The sequence below is a fragment of the Polypterus senegalus genome, chromosome 6 (assembly GCF_016835505.1).
Source record: "Polypterus senegalus isolate Bchr_013 chromosome 6, ASM1683550v1, whole genome shotgun sequence".
NCBI classification, from domain to species: Eukaryota; Metazoa; Chordata; class Cladistia; order Polypteriformes; family Polypteridae; genus Polypterus; species Polypterus senegalus.
This window is the reverse complement of record NC_053159.1, coordinates 112,040,115-112,040,980: the sequence shown is the minus strand read 5'-3', so window position 1 is coordinate 112,040,980 and position 866 is coordinate 112,040,115.

Genomic DNA, 866 nt, shown 5'->3' with positions numbered 1-866 from the left:
GTAAAATCAGAAGCAAATAAGGTACTGAGGAACTAGATGATCTTTGGATTTACAGTTTCAAATTCAGTTATTACTGTAGTGTGCTGGCGTCTTGCCCGGGGTTTGTTTCCTGCCTTGCGCCTTGTGTTGGCTGGGATTGGCTCCAGCAGACCCCCGTGACCCTTTAGTTAGGATATAGCAAGATGGATAATGAATGGATGGATGGAAATTCAGTTATTAATAACAACGCTGCTTGTCATCACGGCCAACTATTGCGGCAGCAGCACCTTCATCGACAGTCCTAACTGCAGACGTACTGTAACTGCCACGCTTGTAATATTTAATTATAAATCTTTCTAATTTGTGATTTTTTTGTTTCATATTAGGCGGGCCAATGAAAATTATCATACACTTAATATATTTCAACTTTGAATGCAATTCGCTCTTGATTTATTAATTTGAAATTTACTTCAGAAATAATTGGCCAGAAGAGGTCACTGTAGTTGAACACTTGCAAACGTAACCGATGAATGTTCAGTTAACTAAATGGCAACTTCTCTCACTTGAGATACTACAGTGTTCTTTTTGGTACTTGGTATTTTCATGTACACAGATATCTATATGCAGTATATATTTATGTGTGTAATCCTTGTATACTGTGACTGTACTACTTGTAAAGTATTTTCTTTGACTTTACTTCCTTTTAGAGTTATCTGCCATAGTATATATTCTATTATTAAATATACATAATTTTTTTAGAAATGTATAACAAAATCAACAGGTTTTATTTATTATTGTATAGTTCCTTACAGAATTCAAATTATTCCTGTCGATTAGTGAACCCCAGAAAATTTTAGGAGCAGGATGGAATTGGGTGTGGGATCACA